General features: G+C 43.1%; 1 protein-coding gene and 1 pseudogene across 1 annotated transcript in view; both read right to left on the bottom strand.

The window, feature by feature from the left end:
* Positions 1-9,625: 9,625 nt before the first annotated feature.
* LOC101832578 lies at positions 9,626-12,681 on the bottom strand (annotated as a pseudogene).
* Positions 12,682-14,332: 1,651 nt separating this feature from the next.
* Positions 14,333-25,967, bottom strand: part of LOC101832146 (integrator complex subunit 6-like) — a 73,407-nt gene continuing 61,772 nt past the window's right edge. Inside the window, exons 19-22 of the mRNA XM_040744640.1 lie at positions 19,580-19,754; positions 17,021-17,341; positions 14,983-15,076; positions 14,333-14,613 (exon numbers count right to left, since the gene is read on the bottom strand). The gene's annotated coding sequence lies outside the window, so the exon portion shown is untranslated. The remainder of the gene's footprint in view (positions 14,614-14,982; positions 15,077-17,020; positions 17,342-19,579; positions 19,755-25,967) is intronic.

The following is a 25,967-nucleotide window of genomic DNA, read 5'->3' as shown; positions in this document are numbered from 1 at the left end:
ACAAGATTTCTTAGCTCTGGCTACCCTGGATCTTGGCTCTTTTGGTTTTTGAGACAGGGTCTAATGTAGCTCAGATTGGCTTCATACATACTATGTAGCCAAGGATGGCCTTGAATTCAACAGTCCTTCTGCCTTTACCTCCCAAGTGCTAAGATTACAGGTGCAATTTTCTTTTTAAAAATTTTAACAGTTTTTATTACATTTACCTTTGGGGGGCATACACAGATACACATGTGTGTGTACACACATGGGGGCCAGAGGACAATTTTGAGAAATTAGTTTTCTACTTATATCATACAGGTCCTAGGGAATGAACTCATGTCATCAATCTTAGCAGCAAGTGCCTTTACTCCTAGAACTCTCTGGATGACCCAAAATGATCTTCTCTCCTTCTACTATGTGGATCCTGGGGATGGAGTTCATGTCATCTGGCATTGCAGCATCTCACCGGTCCTATATTCTAATAAAAAATACAAAATAATAGACTGGGCTCTTTTGTGCTACCCTAGTCTAAGACTTTCAAGACCGGGTTCACAGTTCACTTGCATCATTTCCCATGTGCATTTCATCACCGTATCAGCACTCTAGACAGTGACTGAGTGCTTTTCTTGAAATAGGAATTTCCAGAGAGCTTTGCCATGCTATCCACTTTGGGCTGTGTGATAAGACGGTGATGGATGGGAGCCCTGATCGCCCATGCCACGGGACTTGGGGAAGTTATTAGGTTTAGATGAGGATTTGTTTTCTTGGTTTTCAAGAACTTTCTGTCTCCCCTCTCTCCATCATGTAAGGACACACATGGCTGGCTGCAAGCCAGGAGCAGGCCCTCCCTTGAACTTGACCATGCTGACTTCCTACTACCCCAAATGCCAAGAGATACATTTATTTAAAGTTTGTTTTGTTCAGTTCGCCTAATCTATGCTATTCTGTTATGGCAGCTCCAGCCAATACATTCCGATTGTTGAATACCATAATAGTGGATTTTTGCCTGACTAATTAAGATACCAAGTCAGCTGGCTCAAAGGCAGGGAGATTATGTGGGTGGACCTGACCTTCTCAGGGAAGTCCTTAAGAAGCAGAATCCTGCCGGGCGGTGGTGGCGCACACCTTTGATCCCAGCACTCGGGAGGCAGAGGCAGGCGGATCTCTGAGTTCAAGGCCAGCATGGGCTACAGAGCGAGTTCCAGGACAACCTCCAAAACAATACAGAGAAACCTTGTCTCGAAAAAAAAAAGAAGCAGAATCCTTTCCCTACTTAGAAACAGAAGTGGTCCCAGAGTGTCAAAGCTGCAGAAGGAAACTCTGAGGCATATTTTCTCCAAGGATGAAGTGGGGTGGCTATGGAGTTTAGCTCAGCCCCCCAGACGACAGCCACCATGAAAACAGGGTCATCACCTTAAGGAACTAGAGCTGAATGAACACCAGGTGGGATGAGCCCCGGAGAGACACCCAGCCAGCTAGAGCTTTTGGGCTGGTGACACCCCCCATTGAGATTCGATGCCACCTGGTCTTTTGAACAGAGTAGTGACTACCTGTTTTGCAGTCCCAGCTGCAGCTCAGGCCTAAGTTGTATTTCCTAGGCACCTGGTGATAAGGAGAGCCCCATGAGCCCACAGATAATAGACGAATGGTGTTCTCATCTAGGCTGCAGTTAGAATCAGCAGATTTTGCTGATATTTGGCAAATAACCATGGAGGCACACAGCGGTGAAAAAGTTGATCCCCAGACATGTAAGGCGAGCACCACCACCGCCCAGCCTTACACCCACCTCTTGAGTACCGAGACCTCAAGCATACACCTCTATACTATTACTTAAGAATCTTAATTTTTATCCCACAACACAGGCAACAACTAAATGACTGTCTGGGCCTCAGATAGCATAGATAATTTATCTCATATCAATTGCTACTCCAAAGTGACTCTGGGGCCAAAAAGATGGCTAAATGGATAAGTATGCTTGTCACCAGGCCCGATGCAATGTGAGTGTGACTAAAGAACCCATATGGTGGAACGGGAAGACAGACTTCTACAAGTTGTCCCCTGGCTTCCACAAATGCACTGTGCAACATTTCCCTTCCCTGTCTCCCATATGAATGTCTCTTTGTACTGGCTGGTTTTGTATGTCAACTTGACACAAGCTAGAATCATCAGAGGAAGGAGCCTCAGCTGAGGAAATGCCTCCATGAGATCCAGCTGTCAGACATTTTCTCAATTAGTGATCAATGGGGGAGGGCCCAGTCTACAGTGGGTGGTGCCATCCCTGGACTGTGTAAGCCATGAAAGCAAGCCAGTAAGTAGCTCCCACTACGGCCTCTGCATCAACTCCTGCCTCCAATAACCCGCCTTGTATGAGTTCCTGTCCTTGACTTCTTTCAGTGACGAACAGCAATGCTGAAGTAAGTAAAATAAACCCTTTCCTCACCAACTTGCTTTTTAGTCATGATATTTCATCTCAACCATAGAAATCCTGAGATATTCTTAAACACATTATTATACTTTGTGTTTGTGAGGTGTGTTTGTGTGTGTGAACCATGTCACACACCTGGAGATCAGAGGACAATGGTTGGTTTTGTCTTTCTCCTATGTAGGTTACAGGGATGTAACTCAGGTTACCACGCTTGGTGGCAAGTGCCTTTCTCTCTAAGCCATCTCAACAGGCTCCAAATAATTTTTTGAAATGCAAATGATTTTCACTTCCCAAATATGGAAAGATTAAGTTAAAATCTGTCTGGGCTTTTGTGGAATAAGTCATTACCACACCCAGCTGTAGACTCCACATGCTTCAATATTGAATTGCAGGGCAAGATATGCCTTCTGATGCAATAGTGGCATAAATATTCTGAGAGTAACCAACTGTTTCCTGTTTGGGTCTGAGGCCTGCTCTATGGGAAGGAATATATATCTTGTGCCTTTGAACTAATCAAAACCCTGTGGTTAGGGAGGTCATGGACCCTGTGAGGGAATCTACTACTGATGCTTTGTTAAATGGACATATTATCAACTTGTTCAATATTTATAGACAAATGCAGCACTCAGTCTTGGTTAGAGAAGTCTCTTTTGGCAGCAGGAATTCATAATTGGTCAAAGCACTGATAATAAGTGACTGCTCAGTGCTTGGTTCCAAATGAGACATCTCTGTCATGCCCAGGGGAAACTGAGGAAAGGGAGATGTGGAAAGACAGTGGGAAACAAAGGTTGGAAAGGAGTGCAGTAGGGTACTGCCATCTGGAGATGACATGGTCATTGCCATCATGCACAAGGCAACAGTGACTGCCTGCATAGGGCCTAATTTTTTTTTATGGTAAAAGGAAAGTGAGAGACATGACAGGAAAATGGCAGACATGACAGTAGAAGGGGAACTAGTTGGGGAAAAGGTTGTCAGTGGGAAAGAATGTTGCCATTTCAAAAAGTGGAGCGCAAGAGAAAGATGCCGTGGGACAGAACTCGGGTGGAGGAAAGTGAGTGGGAAAAGCAGGGAGCAGACAGGATGCGCCCTCAGCTGCAGCCACTAAGAGCACCTCCTGTGCACATTCACTACGTTCCCTTTTAAAAGGGCCCTGCCCACCTCCCATCTCTTTCTCTCTCTTCTGTTCTGCCACTTCTGTCCACCAATGCCTGGCTTTTAAAAAAAAAACTTAAAAAATAAAAATAATTTAAAGGTCAGGTGCCGGTGGCACATACCTGTAAAACCAGGCACTCGATGGACACCGACAGCCTCCAAAACAATACAGGGAAACCCTGTCTCGTAAAACCAAAAAAAGTCAGGCACTCGGGAGGCAGAGGCAGGTAGATCTCTGTGAGTCTGAGGCCAGCCTGGTCTACAGAGTGAGTTCCACGACAGGGTCCAAAACAATACAGAGAAACCCTGTCTCAAAAAACAAACAAACAAACAAACAAAATCTCATAGACATAGTGGAACAAAATCTATGCAATCCTCATAAAAAAGTGTGACTGAAATACTTTATACCAAATAAACTGTGACACAAAATTTAAAAATATGGGGGTTGGAAAGATGGCTCAGTGGTTAAGAGCACTGACTGGTCTTGCAGAGGACCTGGGCTGGATTCCTAAAACCAGCATGATAGCTCACAACCATCTGTAATTCTAGTTCTAGAGTATCCCACACCATCTTCTGGCCTCCACAGGCACTCACTGCATGCACATATATGCTGGCAAAATACCCATACGTACAGAATAAAAATAAACCGTTTCAAACAAATTTTAAAGCTCTATACAGTTGTAAAAGGAAAAAAGCAAACCCTCTGTCAAAGAAAATCTGAACTTTTTGTCATGTAACTAGACATTTAGCAAATGTATCAATAGAGGCTCTAGCATGGCAGGCATTTGTAGTTGTTTATTTCTTTTTGCACTTCTGGCTCTTTGGGGGGCCTACCACCCAGCTGCCAAATAAATACATGGAGACTAACTCTTTCTTAAGGAATACCAGGCCTTAGCTTCCTTTGTTTCTAGCCAGCTTTTCTTAACTTAAACTATCATGTCTACCTTTGCCTCTGGGCTTTTACCTTTGTCTATTCTATATACCCCTCTTTCCTTTTTACTTGGAGGGTGGCTGGGTGGTTGGCCCCTGGTGTCCGCTATCCTTTTCTCACTCCTCAATCTTCTTTTCTCAGATTTTTCCTTCTATTTATAGTCTCTGCCTGCTGGGCCTGCCTATTTCTCTCTCCTGCCTTGCTATTGGCCATTCAGTTCTTTATTAGACCAATCAGGTGTTTTATTCTGGCAACGTAACACAGCTTCACAGAGTTAAACAAATGCAACATAAAAGAATGCAGCACATCTTTGCATCATTAAACAAATATTCCACAGTAAAAACAAATGTAACACATCTTTTAACTAATACAGGCATTTTACATTTACCTTTACAAATTGGGGCCAGAGCACCAAGCATCTCTGGCCTGTGGAAATTCAACTGTCCAAATTATAAACCTGAACAACTAGAGCCCTCTCCCCCAAAAAGACCTTGTCAGCATCCCAGAGCATCTTTCATTTATCACCAGCATGTATTCAGAGGCAATTGGTACCCAAAGATCAGAGAACCAAGACTATTTCCCTGCAGCTAAGAATTCTCCAGTGTTTGAGATTGACCAGCCATGGGTTTACTTCCTAACAGTCTTGATCAAAGTTGTTACAGCAGCACTTAGATTCTTAAACCTGCCATAACTTAAAAAAATTGAGAAGCAAATTGGTGAAGAAAATGTATTTGTTTAGTATTTAGCTAAACCAGAGATAGAAAGTCTCGTAGTTTCTCTCTGCTTCCTCTTTGATAATGCCATAATTCTATAGAAAAGATAAAAGAACTGTTGGAAGTCTTCCACTGGCAAATAAGGTCATGGCTGACATCAAGGTCTCAGCTTTTTCCTTCCACTAGTGTGAGCTTCTGAGATGAACTTTAATTCTTTGAAGTTCATTGTTTCAGTAGTATGATGGCTGAGGGGAGGGGCACAAAGGTCTTCTTTTAGAATTATCCCCATTCCTGCCAGTGTAGTTATAATTCTTTCTAGTAATTTTTTTAAAAAAATGTGGTTTAGCACCAGGCAGTGGTAGTTCATACCTTTAATCCCAGTACTCGGGTGGTAGAGGCAGGCCGATCACTGTAAGTTCGAGGTCAGCATGGTCTACAAGAGCTAGTTTCAGGACAGCCAGGGCTGTTACACGGAGAAATCCTGTCTCAAAAAAACACAAAAATATGGCTTGGAGGACTGGAACAATGGTTCAAAGGTTAAGAGTACTGGCTCTTGCAGATAACCCAGTTTCTGTTCCCAGACCCACATGGTGGCTCACAACCTTCTGTCACTCCAATCCCAGGAGATCTTAAGGCCTCTTCTAGCCTCTGAGGGCACTACATGGTGCTCAGACATACATTCAGGCAAAACACCCACACATATAAAAATTAATTAAAATAAAACATAAGTGTATAAATATTATTTTTATTAGATATATGAAATTGCTATTTTGCAGTGCATTGTTCTTTTTAAACAAATTAAATATGCTTGCAACTCTGTTAATTTCTAATATGGGAAAAATAAATACAGCACAGATACAAAACTTCCAAAGGCTTTATTCCTGTTTGATAATGTAAAGAGGGTTCTGGGGGAAATAAATTTGAGGATCACTGGTGTAACACAATAGAAAGGGGATACTTACGACAAAAACATTGAATAGATACAGTGTTCTTGTGCACTTTCAACTGACTTTGTAATTTTCATATGTGTAATTTTCACATCTACTGGGGAAAATCAAGCATATGTAGATTTGGGTATAAATGTTACTGGTGTCTGCTGGGAAATTTTTGAACACCATTATTTACACTCTTAAATGTAATTTGTGGTAATCTGGAGTCCCAAATATTTTTATAACTTCACCATTGCGCTGTTATTTTAGGCTACACACACACACACACACACACACACACACACACACACACACGCGCGCGCACACACACACACACACACACACACACACACGACAGCAGTTTTAGATTTATGAAGGGTTAAAACATCAAGTCTCCCTAACACCATGTAAGTCAGAAGTAGTACAAAGTACAACTCTGCAAAGTTGACAGTGTCATGGAATATGCTTAGGGAATGCACCAGAATTGAAAGCAGCATTGTAGAGGTGAGTTTGTTTTCTACCCTGTATTTCTCACTTGATTGCCACTTCCTTTGGCTGAGCTTTAGAAAGGTCCCCACTCTTGAAAGTGTAGGTAACCAACTCATATTCTTCTACATTTTGGCTCATTCATGTTTTCTTCCCCTTCCATTATTGATTAATTTTTTTTTTGCCCCTAGGAGTTCTTACTGGTGATACAGTAAACCATGCCTTTTTTTTTTTTTTTGGTTTTTATGAGACAGGGTTTCTCTGTATTGTTTTGGAGGCTGTCGGTCCAGCCCGGCCTCGAACTCACAGAGATCCTCCTGCCTCTGCTTCCTGAGTGCTGGGATTAAAAGCATGTGCCACCACCACCCGGCTAAACCATGCCTTTTATCTTCCAAACTGAATGGTTCAGGTTCATCCAAATCTGTTCTGATTTGTGGCACCACCTATGACTTGAAGGATGTAGGCAATTGTTTTATCATCCATTTTGTCCTATTCAGAAACAATTGCATTTTAGAGATGAGTAAAGGAATTATCATAAAGGTAATCCTCTGTTTGTTCCAGTTACACCTGCATTTCTCCTTGTAGTTTTGGTGCCTTGGTGAGCAACACAAGCCTGGGTGTCTAGCACATATAGCACCAATGGGATCAATGCTTGCTTCTCTTCAGTAATAATCGCCACAAGGAATGCTTTGCCTTCACCTGGGAAGTGCAACAGTATACCATAACTTGTTGTGGTAATATCAACACCTAGGCTTATATCTTAAATGAGTCTTTATAGGTCTGATCAGCTTTTTCTAATACCACACAGAACACCATTCTGTTGTACTGATGTCATTATCCTAACTGAGAGAGATGTAGAAAGTATTCAGACATGCTGGCAACACATTTACAAGATCAAAGTGTGGGAAATCAATCCTATGCAAAATCAGGATCTTACATGCTCTGAGGCACACTCAAATAATGCTTGTGGGGTACAACTGATACAGCCCAGTAATAACTGCTAACAATAGGTGGGAGGGGCCTACAAGGAGTTGGTCTACTTAGGATTGCTGACAACATGAACATGATATCCTATATTTTGAGACAGAGTCTCATTGAGTTGCCCAGCCAGACCATGAATTTTCTATCTTCTTCCCTCACCCCTTTCCAAGTAGCTGGAATTATAAGTCCTGGCCACACAGCTTATATTAGGTTTCTACTGCTACAAAAGAAACGATCACAAATTCAGCACCTTACAAGAACATGAATGTGTTGCTGGGCAGTTCTGTAGGTCAGATATGATAGCAAGATCAATTGCTTCTTCTGCCTAAAGGCTCATAAAATCAGTGTCAAGCTCTAATCATGATGCTGATTAACTGCATATTCAGTATTCTGCTTAATTCGGGTATCAAGTTGACTGTCTTAAAGACCACCGAGAATAGCCAAGCATGAGCTACTCTCAGGACTTCAGCAAGCACTGAACTCACCCCTTCCTTGCTGAAAGGGAAATCCAGGTGGTTTGAGGCTCTAGTTGGGTTTTGTTTTGAGACAAGTTCTCACTATATGGTGCTGGCTGGCCTGGAACTATATATGTAGACAAGGCCAGCCTCGAGGTGACAAAGATCCTCTTCTTTCTGTCTCCCAAGTGCTGGTGATACTGGAATTGAATATTCAAGATGCCCCAGGTGTGTCTATGGGGGTGTTTCTGGGGGAGACTGCCCTGTGTGTGGACGCAGGGAAAATTAATCCTTAGGGTGGTGAGCATCATCCACTTAGCTAGAAACATGGATTGAATTAAAAAGGGAAAAGTAAGGAGGTGACATGGTTCAGTGGGTAAACATGCTTGACACCAAACCAGGTGAGCTGAGGGCGTTTGATCTTCAGAACCTGAATGGCTTAAGACTGACTCTCTTGTCTCTCTCACTGTCCTTTCCACTCTCTCTCTCACTCCCGTCTGACTCTCACTCACTCTTCCTCTGTTTCTGTCTGTCTGTCTGTCTCTCACATGCACTCACTCCTCTCTCCCACACACACTATAATAAAAAGGGGGAGAGCGAGCAGAAAAGTGAAGCACTTGTCTTCTGGAGCTAGGACAGCTCTCTTCACCTGCCTTTGGAAGTCACAACTTCATGTTTTCTGAGCTCTGCAGACCAGGCACACACCCACACTCTTCTAGCCAGACTCTATGGTCCTTGACCCTGGACTAAGAGGTATCCAATCATGACTCACCCTGGGTTCTGTGATGCCACCTTGTTGTGGGACTTTTCAGCTTCCATGATCAAGTGAGCCAACCCCCTGCAGTCTCTTTTCACATATCTCTCTGTATATCATTTCGTTTTATTTCTGAAGAAAAATGACTAGATGTGTGGATGCTGCTTTTACCCTCACTTGGGTCATTAGATAGGTCTCATCTCTTAAGGCTTGCAGCGCTCACCTCTTTGCCTTTTCACCTTAAGGCAACATTAAGATCCTAGGACCACGCCCATACCTCCTTAGGCACACCCCTTCCATTTCTAAGATGTAAGGCTGCATCCTGGCCGCATAGTGAGAGTTGAAGGTTATTTATGTATAGGCACATAGAAAATGACTTTTATGCACTAGAATTGATGTTGGCATAGTCACTGCCAAATATTCAGTATGCCAGAGGTAGAGCCAAACTGTGAACCTTACATATGGCACTGTGTCCCAGAGTCATTAATCAGCTTCTGAGTGGCAGGCTGATTAGTTTGGCCTACTTCCATCAAAGGAAAGGTGGCTCTTTCCACGTGACACTTATTCTAGATATTAACTTTCTTTTTTCCAGTATTTATATTTGAAATGTGGGGGGGAATGTGTGGGTGCTCATGGGGGCCAGAAGAAGGGAGTAGGGTTCCATGGAGTTGGAATTTCAGGTGGCTGTGAGCTTCCCTGAATGTTAGGACCCAGACTGGAGTCCTTGGGGAAGAGCAGCAAGTGATATTATCCAGATTTCCAGTTCTGGATATGAATTTTAACTCCCATTCACTGCATTATGAGGAAACCACTTGTGGTCTTTTCAGTCAATTTTTATTTTTTTAAAAAAGCAGCAAACCAACATCACAACTCAAACCTAATCTAAATGTGCACTTGTCAGTGAAACACATGTAGATGTGGAGTGAAAAAGGCTTTCAAAATAGTCCATCAGATATGGTCCCCAAACCCCCGAATAAACGAGCAGTCTTTGTAAGCCTTGTGTTTGACGACTCCCTGGGAACCGAGGCGTTATTGCTGGGAACACAAGTCTGCAGTACAGTAGCATGAGTCTTGGGTAGTAAGCATAAACAGTTGAATCAAGTTAAAAAGTTGAAAATGTGGTAAGAAACTGTGGAGGTGGGGGACGGGGTAGGAGAGAGTCTGTGAGCCTTGACCCAAGAGCAACTGAGACATCTCTTAACTTTTCAGTTGAGAGCAGGCATGTTAAATCTCCACTTGTTTTACAAGAAGGCAATTAAAACTTACAATTCCAACAGCCCACAAACCAAATAAGAATATTGTAAAAAGAAATCAAAACTATGTTCAGAGCTCCACCCCATCTCATTTTCAGCACCCCAAGGAAAATAAAGGCATCCATGACTATCACAGATGAAAACAAAATGAATGTCACTAGAATCAATTTTTCCCCACTGAGGCATAAAATCTATATAGAAATCTGATACTATAACAAACTGTACTTGTCATAATTCTGTTTTAATTTCCTTTAAACCCTGTTTGATATAATTTTATTGTAAAAATGTTTTCATGATGCTGAACCTGGTCCAGTTCTTTCCACTTACTTTCCTATCAGGTTAATATTGCAGCTACTAGTTCTATCAGGAGCCTCTTCTCCAGGAGGCACACTCAGCAGAAACGCTGGCGTGCACAGAAGCTGTGGAGGGGCCTCTGTCAGAGAGCGCATTCCGCCTGCTGGGGACCTGAAGGCTATTCACCACTGTTCTCGGTGAGGACTCTTCCAGCCCTGTAAACATCAGTGTGCCACAGTCTCATTACTTTGCAGTTTCATGTCCTGGGACAGGAAGGCTGGTTCACAGCCAGTGAAAAGCTAGAGGAGTCTGAGTTTTGATGGCTGATAAACCTTACATCCCACAGAAAAGGAAAACACTTTTCCTTCTTTGCTACTTAAGAATGTGGCAGAAATGTATGCTGAGGTAGCCCAGTCAATCCTTATTTTTCTTTCTTTCGTTGTTGTAAATTTGGTCTCAGAATATTTCTGGAAGGGTGACATTTCGAAGCCACTGCTGGGACCTGCTTCCAGTACAGTCTCTAATGCTGGGCACTTGGCTGTCCTCTTCCGTGGCTTTATCCAGGCACTGGTTACTGTTCACATGCTGCAGGGTTAATTTCACTGGGTCATACTCCCAGAGCTGGTTGCATTTGAGCATGGTAACTGGGCCATTAAGTTTGGAAATGTCCAAACAAAGGTCATCTGTTCTAATCTCTTTGTTGGCAGTGTAGGAGAAAGCCTGATTACCTCCCAATCCATGGCAATTGAAAATTCCAACCTTTCCATTCTCTTTTCCAGCCATGTTATCTAGACATTGATTAGTTTCCACATTCTGTATCTCTCCCAATGAGGAATAGTGACGTGGAATTTGAGAATCAGGGTAAATATTTTCTAGGTACCAAGAGAAAGGTTTGCATTGTAGTTTATGTCTCAGACCGAGTCTTGATAATATATCTCCATAATCCACCTTTGTAACACCTGGAGAAATTATATAGAAGAAATTCTTGAATTCATCCATCCATACTTCTGCAAGCCCTCTGTTATTTTTATTAATAATTTGCCCTGTCCCTCCTGGAAACGTGTAAGGTGTAGCTTGCTGAAACACATGACCAACATGGGAACAAGTCACAATTTCTAAAGTTCCTCCACACTGCCAAATCCTAAAGGAAATTTCTAGGTTTTCTCCTCCCCAAATATCCATGCCAGCATCATAGGTTCCAATTTCCTGAAAGTAATCTCTGTCTATTGAAAAAAGGCCGCCGGCCATTGTACGTGTTCTGACAGGAAGAGTCCGGTCACCTTTCCTTCTGTCCATTTCTCTCTGGGGAACAGGATACCAACAAAAATTGAGCTTCCAGTTGAATCCACCATAGGTCATGTCAGAGCCTGCCCCGTACTCGAAAGTACCATCGCTGATCACATCAATGATAAGACACACCACTGTTTTCCTGCCATGTTTGATCCTGGCTAAGAGAGGATCCAGCTACCCTGCTGTACACTCACAGTGTGCATCCAGGAAGGTGGTCACTTGGCCTTTGGACACAGCAGCTCCTTTTACTCTAGCTCTGATGAGCCCAGAACGTTGTTCCATTCGAATTACATCAACTGGCACCTTGAGTTTTTTTTTTCCACATAACTCTCTAGAGGTCTTTTCAAAAAGTCTCTTCCACTGGCATCATCTACAAGAAGAATCTCTTCTGTCATGTGTCTTGGGGAGCGATTAATGACACTATGGACTGTTGGAAGAAGTGTGCTCCATGCCTCACTGTGGAAAACAATCACCACGATTGTTGTAGGAAGGTTATCTGGATACACCTTTGTTTTACATCCCTCTAACCTCACATCTGGTAAAGATCTGTTGAGTGCAATTGTCTCACTTGCCATCAAATTGAACTGATTGATTTTAAACATCGCTTTCAGTTTTTCCTGATCCTCTTTAGGAATGACGACTGGTTTCCCCATTTCTCCAGGACCTTCTTGAGGCTTCTGCACTGGCTCTGGAAGTCAGGAAGTCCCCTCTCCTCATCACACTTGTTGCACTCACTGAAGCAGCAGGAACATATCCAAGAGTACCCAAACCGAGGAGGTGGCGAGAACCACCTTGCAATATGCAAATTTTCTCATGGCACTTTAAGTCAAATGTAAAATTTTAAAATATACATATATAAATATACAAATATCATGAAAATTATTCCAATCTGGTTTCATCAGAAATCATGGTCACACCCCCAAAGTGACTTTTCAAATGAATTCGTATCACAAATCCACATGTCTCACATCATCTCGGCCCACGCGGTGGCGGCAGCGGTGGGCGCTCCTCAGGGCGGCGCGGGCAGTGGCTGCGCGCTCCCGCGGGCCTCAGCAAGGCCGCCATCCGCTGCGCCGCCTCCTCGGCCTCCGCCGCTCCCGCCCCCTCCACCCTCCCACCCCACCCCTCGGCGCGCTAGTTCCTGCCGAGCCTCATGCAGCCGCGAGGGCCAGCGCTCGCCAGGTGTCTCCATCAGCAAGGGGCGCTCGCCCCAACGCCGCCCGCCCGCCCGCCCGCCGGGGCGCAGTCCTCGCCCCACTTGTGGTCTTAGAAAGGTGATATTGGCCATCGAGACACTCCACATTGCTCCACTTCTAAGCATGGACCTCCAGAGAGGAAGCACAGCAATGAACAGTGCTGCCAGCTGTCACTGGTCTCGATGCCATAAGCCTGACCTGGCCAGCTCAGTATGACCTTCAGTTAATTCCCTTCTCACATGTCACTTACAGTTCTACCTTTGGAGGTCCGGTTAAAAGAACCCAGAAGGTAGAAGTTCCCTCCTAGCATCCAGGGTATACAGTGATTTCTTCAATAAGCTGCTTCATGTCCTCAGAAAACAGTGTGGGGTTTCTCTCAGTACTGATCCTTTAAGTTGTTGTTTTCCTGAGACAGGTTCTCACTATGCAGCCCACGGCGGCCTGCTACTCACTTTATATACAGAATGGTCTCAAACTCAAGATAATTCTCCTGCCTCATTCTTCCATGTTCAAAGATTACAAGCATGTGACATCATACCTGGCTTCAATATGTATAAATTGTAAATTTTACTTAATTTTGGCTTTGTAGAATGATGGGACATTACTTCAATATTTTCACCAAGTAAATAAAAAAAAAACTTCACTGGATTCATGTGTGATAGAGAATGACTAATTCCAGCACTTTGGATGACTGAGACAGGCTAATTAGCAATTTGAGACCAGCCTGAGTGATGTTAACATTTTAACATTTCAGGGCCAGCCTAGGCTACAAAGTGTGATACTACCTGAAAAAGAAGAAGAGGACAAGGAGGACAAGGAGGAGGCGTCTTCACAGAAGTGATAATTGTAAATGCCATCTGAACATTTTGGAGGACCTAATCTTTTTTTTTTTTTTTTTTTTTTTTTTTTTTGGTTTTTCGAGACAGGGTTTCTCTGTGGCTTTGGAGGCTGTCCTGGAACTTGCTCTGTAGACCAGGCTGGCCTCAAACTCACAGAGATCCGCCTGCCTCTGCCTCCCGAGTGCTGGGATTAAAGGCGTGCGCCACCAAGCCCGGCGACCTAATCTATTTTTATCATAGGTACTGTAAATCATAGAGTGATGAAAACTTTTTTCAAACGAAATTGGATGCTACTATACAAGGAGCTGAAGAGGATGGTGTGGATGGTGTGGAGTCCTTAGCACTCTTGTACTTTGTTATTAGAGATGATGATGTTTACAGCAGTCACATTCATACAGGATATTCACTGGCCCAGATGCTCAGTAAAGAGGGTTGGAGACAGCCCATAAAGCCAAGCACCATGACCTATTGACGGGAGTATCTGGGCAATGGGACTAGGAAATGCCTGGGAAAGAAGACAGTTCTAAATACCAGAGATGACACTTGTAACCTGCTGCAAAATACAGACTTGTCATGATAATTACCTGATGGGTCAATAACATCAACCAGCAGAGGTGAGAGGGGAAAATATCAACAAACCAGCAACAAGTTATGCTTTCAAACAAAACACAAGGGACAAAAGCCCATTTATTTTTTTACTAAGCGTAATTTAGAATACTTTTCTTAAACATAGTTATCTTAACTAACACATGCTAGACTTCAGCATCCTCCTACTACATTCTGGAACACATTAAAGTATTTGTTGTATCTTGCTGACCACAGTAATAACAGGATCACACACTTGGGTGTAGATCATCGTTCTTGAGAGAGCTTTCTGACATTAATTTTTCCAGGATCTCCTTGAGATAATGTATTAAGTGGTGTCTTTTAAATCTGAAAATAAACATAAACACCATGTAAGAAAAAGACACCCAAAGCACCTGTGTCGTAGGAAGTGCTGTGTGACCCAAGGCAGGAGCTCACCATCTGTGGGAATAGTCAGTACATTGCAGGTACCAGGTACTCTAGGCAATATGAAGGGTGTCTACTGAGATCAGTGCCCAGCTCAAGACTACCATGACAAAGGAGGGTTGAGTAGGCCTGGAAGGATGTGTCCAACACAAGTGACATCAACCTAGATGTCTACGTCATCAGCCTTAGCTATAAAGTTGGGCCAGGGACTAAGACTCCAAGCAGGCGCTGTTCTCCACCCTCACCCAAGCACTGCGTGAAGATCTGCGGTGCCCCTGTGCGCCCACCCACCTTGCCGCTTCCTTGATGGTGAACTCTACCAACTCTTTCCGGGCTTCCAGAGGTCCCTGCACTTCTTCAAGCAGCTTGAAAATCCTTCCATATTCTAGAGACAATGTAAGAATACTTGAGCATTTCCCAGAAATGAAGAAATAGGGCTGGATCTTGGTGGATCTGTGTGTACCTCAGTAATACGCTTTGTGGTCAGGAATGCTAAATGGTGGGTATGTGTTCCAAATGCCTCTGCACAGAGACGGACACAATCCTTATGAGCAATGACCAAGCAACATTACAAATGAAAGCCAGAGACTACTGAGATATTTCAGTGACGATGACTGTAGGCAATTGTATAGAAACTCTGGGTTGTGGCAAAGGCTGGATCTCCTGAGGCAGCTTCAGGTTATTCTGATCACACAACTAGAAACACCTGCCTTGTCTTTGTTACTAGCCATTCTTTGAGTAGTTATGGCGTCCACAGCATCGGATTTCTGACATCAGGGCATGTTTTATTTCATACAACTGGCGAAGCTTCAGAGAAGCGCCCCCCCCTTGCAGTAGATGGAAATTAATGCAGTGGCCCACAACTGGAAAATGTGCAGAGAGTGAGAGAGTTCAAAGCTCTCAGTTCTAAATTTGATATATTCATCAATCCCCCCTTTCAAGACTCAATGCTCTACGCAGAAGAGGAGGAAAAAATTTTGTAAAAGCCAGAGGTTGTGGATGACTCCAAAACAGTCTTCTAGACAAAACAGTACTGGTGTAAATCTGAACTCATGCATGAGACCCACACAGGTTCAATCCACACAACATCCCTGTCTGGAGAGGGGCAAATATTCACAAAGTTCCAACCCGAACAAAGAAGCTATTTGTAATTAATTCCTTCTAACAAGAAAATCTGTTTTCTCCCATCGAGTGTCAACAGGGTATATCAATTACACACCAGAGAAGGCTCCACGACCAGGTGTAGTTGGCAAACACAAAACAGACTCTGTATTTTGTTTGGTTTTGGTGTGTTGTGTTGTGGTGTGTGTATGTGTGTACATTTGCCCTTTTTTGGTATTTCCTGTCTTATTGTTTTGTTTTGATTTGGGGGGGTGTAGAGTGAAGCCTTTTCCTTGCTAGCTGCTTTGGTTTTTCCCCACCAGTCGCCTGGGCTCTGCCGCGTTGTAGTCCCCAAATAACACACAAGACGCTGTATTAATTATGAAGCTGTTGGCCTTGCTTGTTTTATACTGGCTAGCTCTGACTGAAGTATTTACCCCATAATTGTTATTCTAAGTATTTCTCTTACTGGAGAAAGGGTCTGGACTTCTTACCCCTATCATAGCTACATGGTGACTCCCTGTGTTTCTCCTACCTAGAGTCCTCCTGGACTCCTAGTCCCACCTATCTTGCTTCCCTATTGGCCAACAATGCTTTATTGACATATACACAGGCCTTCCCCATCATCTCCTCTTTTCTGTCTAAATAAAAAGAAAGGTCTTAACTTTAACATAGTCAAATTATATATAACAGAACAGTTTCGAAGTAAGAACACAGTTACAATATTTTGTCTATCACATTCAGCAGGATTTAAAGAAAATATCATCCATCCCATCCTTGTGAGTCCAAAGTTCTATATGTAGCTTATGTTTTAACATAACTAAGGAAAACTATAATTATAACTATCTGCCTTCAACTCTATCAAAGACCACAGAAGGATAACATATAAACACTAGGATTGACAGAGCCTACTCCTGACACCAGATAATGATGATAATCAATGCTATAGGGAATACAATATATTTATTTACCAGAGTGAGAATCACACAAGCTGGGAGTCAGAAGTGTGGCTGTATTCCAAAAGAGGAGGTCCTTTTTCCTTTCGCTTCCTTTTATATCTACCTGTGCTAATTTACTTGTCCCTGCCCTCATGGGTGGATAACTTTGTGGGGTTCACTCCTAGGGGGGGTTCTGCTTCTCATGAGAGAGAGAGAGACAGAGAGAGAGAATTTTAATAGGATTAGAGATACTTTCCATCTCTGTTAGTAGTCATTTTCCCAGTACTTACTTCGTCCATATCGTCGAATTTCCTTCATTAGCTCATGTTTTACATCAGCATTAGGGTTCTCACAGCTTACTGGGTACTGATTGGCCACAACTTTGCCCATAGTCAGTGCTGCAACTCTCGGAGCACTTACAGGGCTCTCTCTGCTAATGATTCCTCCTGTAAATGTGGCATCACCACCTTCAGGAATTAGCCCTGCACTGCTAAAATAAGTGGATTTGTCAAACGGAGCATTCTTTCTCAGAACCCATTTTGGGGAGCCTTTGCTTGTGGTGGGACCACCTTCCACCATCTCCTCCTGGGCCTTTGGGCTGACAGTAGCACCTAGAAAGAAAAGAGAAAAGCTGAGTTGTGGAGTGGGTGAGTTCCCTGTGCTCCTTGGGGTCTAAAATAATTTCAGAGGAAGAGAGCATACCAGAGAGAAATCTCACCCATGACAAACCGACCCCAGGACCTTCTGGAATCATGAACACACACAAACTAGGTGGACAGGACAATGAAGAAATAAACACGTACAGATCCCTGGTGTGCGTGGTTTAGTTTCACTTTCATGTACTTTAGAGGATGAAAATATCATGTGATATGAACATAGAAGCTATTTCTAGGGGCGAGAGAGATAGTTCAGCAGTTAAGAGGGCTTATTGCCTTTGCAGAGGCCACAAGTTCAGTTCCAGCATCCACTATGAGCAGTTCACAGCCACCTGTAACTCCAGCTCCAGAGGATATGAGTCCTCTGGTTTCCAAGATCATCTGCATGAACACACACATACCCATAGCTAAAATAAAAAAATCTGAAAAAAAGATATTGCTGGGAGGTGGTGGCAATGCCTTTAATTTCAGCACTCAGGGAGCAGAAGTGGGCAGAACTTTGTAAGTTCAAGGCCACTCTGGACTACAATGTGAGTCCCAGGACAGCCAGGATAGTCACATAGAGAAACCCTGTCTCGAAAAGGCAAAAAAGAAAAAAAAAGTTTAAAAAACAAACAACAAAAAAACCAAAAAAGGTATTACTACTCATTCACCCCAAATCCCAATCTGTGAATGATTTCACGCCTCTTTCTCTTATAGAATTCACATACATGAATTCTTCTTCCTCCTAGCGTGATGCACCCATGTCATTTGCTCAGCCTCTGCTGTGCCAGGCACCTGTCAGGATGTGTGATGAGCAGTGAAGTAGAAGAACAAGATCTTGCCTCGCCCTAAAAGAACTCACAGTGCCCCGAGCACATCAGGGAGGAACTGCACTCAGCTAGCACAAATTCACAGCTGTTTCTGTGTTGACGACATGAGCACGGATAGCTAAGGGAGAAGAGAGGGAGCCCACAGGAGCACTTGGTGGCAGGGCCTTTAAGAAGGGTTCACATAGCAAAGGGGGAAACAGAGGTGACCTGTGCAGACACAGAGGCAGGGATTTGGAGACATGAACCTGGGGCCACAGAAAGCGTGACAAGGTGACCACTGTGATCTAGGAGAGGAATGAATGGTAGGATGAGTTATACAGACTCTTGTAGATCACAGTCAGGAGTCAGCTTGTGTCCTTGGGGCTAAAGAACACAGAGGATGCGCTTTCAGCATGGGCGTGGCATGGCCTCATTTCCCTGTCACTATATCCAAGCTGCAGAAGTAGAGACTAAGAAGTGGGCAATAAAGTTGGGCTTGGTGGCGCATGCACCTTCGTCCCAGCACTCAGGAGGCAGACATAAGTGGATCTCTGTGAGTTCAAGACTACCCTGATCTACATAGCAAATTCCAGGTCAGCCATAGTAAGACACATTGAGACCCTTCCCCAACAAAAATGGAAAAAGTGATCCTTGGGGATGGAGACATGGTTCAAAAGTTAAGAGTGCTTGCCACTCTTCCAAAGGAACTGATTTCAGTTCCTGGCACCATGTTGGGAAGCTCACAAGTGCCTGTCCTTCCAGTTAGAGGGGATCCAGTTTCCCCTTCTGGTCTCCACATAGACTGCCACAAACATGGGACACACATAAATAAAAAAATTAAAAGAAGTAAAGAACATTGGGAAAGGGAAAGGGAAAGAGCAGAGCAGACATTTTTGGTCCTTTGTGGCGGTCTGCTTTAGAGAGTATTGCATGGTTAAGCAAATGAATAACAGAAAAGGGAGGAAAACTGTGGCAAAGCGTCACCAATAAGGAATAGAAACACAAAGCAGATCATGGAAACCCTGGTAAATGGCTATAAATGAAGACATGAACAGCTCCATCTAAACATACTCAGCATAGATGGGAATGCCATCTCAGACCACTGATGCTGTCCATAATAGTTTCTGCTGTGAAGGATACCGAGACAGGAGACCACACAAAGTATAGCATGAAGGAGAGGTGAGGACAGGAAAAAAGACATGCAACCATGTGCTGCTGAGCACAGGCCAGGGGATACAGCACCTCCACCCTCTGTTAGAGTTTATCCACGTGCAGGAAGCTGCTTTCCACGACCTGCTTGACACATGAAGGACACAGCATCGTTTACATCTTTACACCTCTGTTCCCTACCACCTGCAAGCTTACCAATACCTATTTGTCTAGCCACAGGGGACCGGATTACCTTCTTCTTTTGCAATGACTGTGGCCTTAAGATGAAGTTCTCCTTCTTTTTCCTCCACTGGCATCCAGGAAACAATGTGCTTCATTTCGGGTAATGTATGACCCACAGCTTCTCCAGCATGCCTCTCTTTATTTTCTGAGCATATAGAAAGCTCGTCACCTTTTTCAGCCATCATCTTTGTGTAGAAAATATCAACAGTTTTATTCCATTAATGACAAAATCCAACCATACAACGTTGCAAAAAGGGAAAGAGAAAAAAGGAGCAAAGCTTCTGGGCTGGAGTGATGGTTACGTGGTTAAGAACATTAGCTGCTCTTCCAGAGGACTTCAGTTCGAGTCCCAGTATCCATATGGTGGCTCATAACTATTTGAATCTCCAGTTCCAGAGGATCTGATCCCCTCCTGCTTCTCCAGCAACAGGCATACGAATGGAGTAAAAACACATATGCATATATGCAAGCAAAATACACACATACAAAATAAAATAAAGCAAACATTCTGGGGTAACATTGCAGTTTAGAAGTTTCATCTGTGTGATTCCACAATGTGAAAAGTCAGGAAAACCCAGAAACTCCAAACTGTGAAAAAAGCAAGGCTATGTGGTTCCTCCAGAAGATTATGACTCCATGATAAATAAAGTAAAAATATCTAAAAGTTTTGGGTGCAGAAAAATCCAGAAGTTTGGTGTGTGAGATGATCTCTGAGCTCAAAGGGTTCACAAGAAATGGAAGAATGAAGGAAAGAAGTGAATTCATGAAGTGGGTGAAAACTTTGGCAATGAGATAGATATCCCTCTGGGGAGCCAAACAGATAGCTTATAAATTCAGCAGTTAGTAAATCAAACGAAACATTTAACAGAGAGCATCTAGACCAAGCCTAACAAAGAATTCCAGGAATTAAATACAAGATTGAGGAATTATTGCTCTTACATGGCAAAAATCAAATTAAAAACAGAGTAGTCATGACCACAGCATTCAGGGAATACTGGAACATGATCAAGACACCAATCCCGGCTGGAGAAATGGTTCAGCTATCAAAAGCATTTGCTCTTTCAGAGGACCCAGGTTTGATTATCAGCATGCACATGGTGGCCTCCAGTTCCAGGGGAAGCCCTCATCTGACTTCTGACTTCTGTGCAGGCGCATACCTGATTCACATATATGCATTCAGGCAAAACCTTCACATACATAAAAAAATATTCTTTAAAAAGAGAACAATCCTATGAACTTTGGGCTTAAAAAAAAGGAACCAAGTTGTACTCTAAACACATAAACTCTATCCCATGAAAGTTCAGCAGAAAATTTCCCAAATCTTAGGAAAGATGTGGTCATGTATGTACAGGAAGAATTTACGACCTCAATTAGACAAGCCCAGAAAACCACCTCTCCATGTCATCTTATGGTTCTAATGAGAACAAAGCTGAACAAAGAAAAAAAATAAAATAAAAAGTCGTATGACCAAAGCTCCAAGACTAGAGCTAGGAGATCAAGTATTTAAACAATTTTTTTTCAGCTTCAGGATCAAGGACTTTTTAAAGATTTATTTATTATGAATACAACATCCTGCCTGCATGTGTGTCTGCACTCCAGAAGAGGGCACCCGATCTCATTATGGATGGTTGTGAGCCACCATGTGGTTGCTGGAAATTGAACTCAGGACCTCTGGAAGAGCAATCAGTATTCTTAACCTCTGAGCAATCTCTCCAGCCCAAATATTGATAAACTTAAAGCCTTGTTGTTCTCTCCTTCCTTCACTTGGGTCTCAGGAATTGAACTCAGGTCATCAGATTGGGAGACAAGCATCTCTGCATACTGACAGATCTCTCTGGACTACATATATATATATATATCGGGGCACTGTGCTTCATGACTTTAACCTCATTAAAGTGGTAAAAGCAGAGTGAGTTGGATGCCAGTCTGGTCTAAAAAGTGAGTTCCAGGACATCCAAGGCTACATAAAGAGACCCTGTCTCAAAAAAACAAAGAGAAAGAGAGAGTACCTGCCAACCAAGTTTACTACACCCTCATTTTTTATCCTTAGAGAGAAAGTCCTTCCATAATAAAGAACAAGATTAGTCATCACTAAGTTATCACCAACGGAGACAGTTAATAGAATATTATGCACAGAAGATATGATATGAAGCACCTTTCAAGGACAGCATGGTCTACAGAGTGAGTTCCAAGACAGCCTCCAAAACCACAGAGAAACCCCGTTTGGAATCCCCCGACCCCCAAAAGATATGCAGCAGCATGAAAGCTTGGAAACAACCCAGAAGAAAGGTAAGTGGGAATTTGGAAAGGGACAAATATTTTTACCTCAGTAAACCCACAAATTTTAAGATGAATATAGGAGAAATTAATACATACCTTATAAATATCAATGGTCTTAACTCTCTCCCTATAATATGCAGACTGGATGAAGAGATTAAAAATAAGATTCAACTGTTTCCTGTCTCAAGGAACTTCACTGTCAAGGACAAACAGAAACAGTCAAAGTGTGGACTATGGCATTCCCAGGCAAACAGAACCTATGCAAACGCAAGGGCAGCTATACTCATTATCTTTAAAAAAAAGTTAAAAAGAGATAAGGAAGGTCACTGCATCTTAATAAAGAGAATAATCCATCAAAAAAGATGTACCAACTGTAAGTACCCACAGCAAATGTTGGGTCACCTGATTTCATAGGCCCAAAATTCTGGACATGAACAGGTAGATCCAGGATACAATAAAAGTGATTGCTTACAATAGCAGATTCTCATCAATCCCTAGATCATCCAGACCAAAAAAAAACCAATGGAGAACCTTCAGAGTTTAACTGTACCACGGCTCAAACCGGTTTTACAGACATCTGCACCTGCAAGGTAGCTAGGAAATGCATATTATTTTCAGCAACCCAGGGAACGTTGTATAAACAGATCACATTTTCTGTCACTGAGTGAGTCTTAATAGGTACAGTCTTAATGTTTTATCAGACAGCGGTGGGAAAATAAAAGGCAAAGCAAAGGAAACAGCCCAGTGAAGAGGGAGCACACAAGCCAGCCCCAGGGCTCGTGCTTCTTAGAGCAGCATATGGGACCCACAGTGGGATTGCTGCTGCAAATTCAAGGGCAGTCTCCGCTACAGCCCAGACCATGGTTCACAAGCAAACTGTAATAAGACGGAAGAATGAAAAGACTACATAACCAGGAAACCAGAAGTGGGGGAGGAAAGGGAGGGGTTAAATATCAAATACTTCACTTTTTGCGTTTGAGTGAGATAAGACTAGATACAGTGTAGAAAAAACAGCCTAAGAAAAGCTGCTCCTGGGGGGTGTAGTGACACACACCTTTAATCCCAGCACTTGGGAGACAGAGGCAGAAGCAGGCAGATCTCTGTGAGTTCGAGGCCAGCCTGGTCTACAGAGTGAATTGCAGGACAGCCAGTGCTACAGAGAGAAGCCCTGTCTCAAAAAACAAACAAACAAACAAACAAACAAATAAAAATGTCTTATATTTTGTAAAATTGCTTAAAGCAAAAGTGGAAACTTCTATGTCCACAATGTTTTGGTTTAGGAGTCCTCTAAGCATTTCAAGGGTAGTAAAATATTTTAGACAAAGTCTGTCACAAACAGAAAAAAAAAAACGAGCCCATTCCTAAATCATTTTGTGAAACCAATAGAAAGCTGGTGACAATCTACATAACACATTAGAAGGAAAACTGTGAGGTGTAATCTCTCCTGAAAAAGAAGATAAACATCTCAAATCAATGATTGTCAGACAAAATCCAAAGGTGGGTGGGAACCATGCAGCATGTCACCGTACAGTTCAATACAGAAAGGCAAGGCTGCTTTAACCCCAATCAACTCTAAGCGCAGAAAAGGGTCAGGGAAATAGCAAGTCATTTTTTAAACCTTTTTATTACTTTAATTTTAAATAAATAGTTTGCTTCACATGTCAATCCCAGTTCCCTCTCCCTCCCCTCCTCCTGCACCCCACCATCCCCCCAGCCTCCCACACTATCCCCACTACCTTCCACATAGGGGATATCTAGAGTCTGTCATTTCACTCAGGGCAGGGTCCAGGCACTCCCCTAAGAGTCCAGGCTGAGAGAGCATGCCTCTTTGTGTTATGGACACACAAAGTCCGTTAATAGCAAGTCATTTTAAAAATGCCTTAAAATTCCAATCCTCTTCATGACTTGAAAGCAACTGAGAATATAAAACAACGGCTGGAACCCGTTGAAGTGTCTATCATATACAAAATAACCTGGTTTTTCCTCTCATATGACAGTCTACATTTAGCACTATGTATACACAACAGGAAGCAGCAGCGGGCCCTTTTGGGTAAAGGAAGCACAGTAGCAGAGAGAGGAAGAGGGAGAACCGAGGGGAGGGGACAGTTGGAGAACAAGAGTAAGCTGCAATAAGACAGGGATGTCATCTTGATGACACTCACTATTATAGCACAAGCCAATGTCACAATTAACTAATAAAGTGTGTCTACTAAACAAACATCAAAATCCATTTAAAAATACTAAGCATTTTCTCCCCCAAATTGCAAACAATACAACGATGCATACTCTCTATCCAACAATATGTTAAATGTTCTAATAATGTGGCAGAGCCGGAGCAATGTGAAAACACAAAGGCTGGTAAGGGAAGTGTCATTACCCACAGGTGACACTTCTGTTTGGAGAGACCACTTAAAATGATCCAAAACCACTGCAGTTACTAAGTGACTATAGTTAAGTTTCTAGACCTAGGGGCAAGAATCAGAAGCCACCTGTATTTCTATAGAGGAAGTACAAATAGTAAATGAACTTCAAAGAATCAATGAAAGCATGCCCCAAACCTTGAATACCTAGGAACATACTGGCAGATGCGCTAATGCATTAGAAAGGAAGGAAGGAAGGAAGGAAGGAAGGAGGGAGGGAGGGAGGGAGGGAGGGACGGAGGGAGGGACGGAGGGAGGGAGGGAAGGAAGGAAGGAAGGAGGGAGGGAGGGAAGGAAGGAAGGAAGGAGGGAGGGAAGGAAGGAAGGAAGGAGGGAGGGAAGGAAGGAAAGAAGGAACGAAGGAAGGAAAGAACGAAGGAAGGAAAGAATAACCATTACTTAGAGAGAGTGGAGATGATAGTAAATTGAAAAGAACAGTATTTGTACGAAGGAGAAATCATGCTTTTAAAACTCATCAACATTAATTCCTTCTAGAAAGGTAATAACAATCTCATTCAAAATCCCACTATGCTAATTGATTTTGAAAAATGGCAACCTAGTAATAAGTATGGATGTGAAATTGCTTAGACTATCCAGTCTTTAAGGAAAACAACATTAGAAGAAACAATCCCAGCTGGGAGTTTTAAAAGAAAAGCAGGGTTGGGGAGATAGCTGTCAATCAAGGGTTTTATATTTGATTCTAAGCACCCACATGAAAACGCTGTGTGCGGTGACGTTCACCTGTAATCCCAGCAGCGCTATGGAGGAAGAGACACTCAGAACAGATATTTGGGACTTGTTAGCCAACCAGGCTATTCTAATTGGTAAATCCCAGGTCAGTGAGACACTATCTCGAAGGGGTGGACAGAGGCATTTGAGGCATCCACATATAACCTACACACATGTATAAACTCATAAGTGAAACCATATGACACTGGAATAAAGACAGGCAAACATGGCAGCGGGAGAGGATATAGGATCTAGAAACAACTAGATTTATAGCACCTAGGCCAGCAAACCATCCTGGAAAACATGCTTCATTCATAAGTTCACTACCAAGAAGCTTCTCTGACGAGGGCCAAGCAAGACACTGGTACAGCAGAAGGTCAGTGGGAGTCATTTTATTGCTATGTTACCTTAGCAGGTTAAGAGTTCCTTTTATCCCTCCATAACACTATATTCTACTTCTCATTCCTTGAGAGCCTGTCTTCCCCCACTGTTCTCTTACTATCCCTACCCTCTGGGGTTATTCGGGTTGTAGCATGCATATCAAAAGCTTGGAAGCTGAGGAGCTTCTTGCAACAGATGGGAAGTAAGACAGAGACCCACGACTGGACAACATGCAGAGAGTGAGACTTTGCAGACTCAGTCCTAAATGGGATGCTTTCACCAAACCCCCTGCCCTCCAAGACTTGGGCATCTATGTGGAAGAAGAGGTGAAAGGACTATAAGAACCAGAGGCTCCGGAGGACCCCAGGGAAACTGTCTTCCAGATGCAGCAGGATTGGTACACAGATGAACTCCCAGAGGCTGTGGCAGCACACACAAGATCTGCACATGGTCAAATCAGACGGGGCCCCAGCACTGACAGGGGAAGTGGACAAGGGATGACATGCTAATTAAGAAGTGATTTGCAACTGATACCTTCTGGCAAAGGGACAGTTTTCCTCAATGGAGTGTCCCTGGATATATCAACCA

This window comes from Mesocricetus auratus, unplaced genomic scaffold, assembly GCF_017639785.1.
Source record: "Mesocricetus auratus isolate SY011 unplaced genomic scaffold, BCM_Maur_2.0 Super-Scaffold_100003, whole genome shotgun sequence".
Taxonomy (NCBI): Eukaryota; Metazoa; Chordata; class Mammalia; order Rodentia; family Cricetidae; genus Mesocricetus; species Mesocricetus auratus.
The sequence above is the reverse complement of the archived record's forward strand: the minus strand, read 5'-3'. Positions and strand labels throughout refer to the sequence as shown.